Source organism: Ursus maritimus, unplaced genomic scaffold (assembly GCF_017311325.1).
Source record: "Ursus maritimus isolate PB19 unplaced genomic scaffold, ASM1731132v1 scaffold_8, whole genome shotgun sequence".
Lineage (NCBI taxonomy): Eukaryota > Metazoa > Chordata > Mammalia > Carnivora > Ursidae > Ursus > Ursus maritimus.
In genome coordinates, this window is record NW_024426996.1 from 11643038 (window position 1) to 11643531 (window position 494).

The window sequence follows — 494 nt, forward strand, 5'->3', positions numbered from 1 at the left end:
CTCGACGAGTTGGACCTCTTAGATATATATAGAACACTACACCCCAGAACCAAAGAATACTTATTCTATTCTAATGCCCATGGAACATTCTCAAGGAGAAGACCATGCTCTGGGTCACAAAACAGGTCTCAACCGATACCAAAAGACTGAAATTATTCCCTGCATATTCTCAGACCACAATGCTTTGAAATTGGAACTCAACCACAAGGAAAAATTTGGAAGAAACTCAAACACTTGGTAGACTTGGAGACTAATGCTCAGGAATGACTCGATAAACCAGGAAATCAAAAATCAAATTAAACAATTTATGGAGACCAATGAGGATGAAAACACAATGGTCCAAAACCTCTGGGATACTGCAAAGGCAGTCCTAAGGGGGAAATATATAGCCATCCAAGCCTCACTCAAAAGAATAGAAAAATCTAAAATGCAGTTTTTATATTCTCACCTCAAGAAGCTGAAACAGCAACAGAGGGACAGGCCTAATCCACACA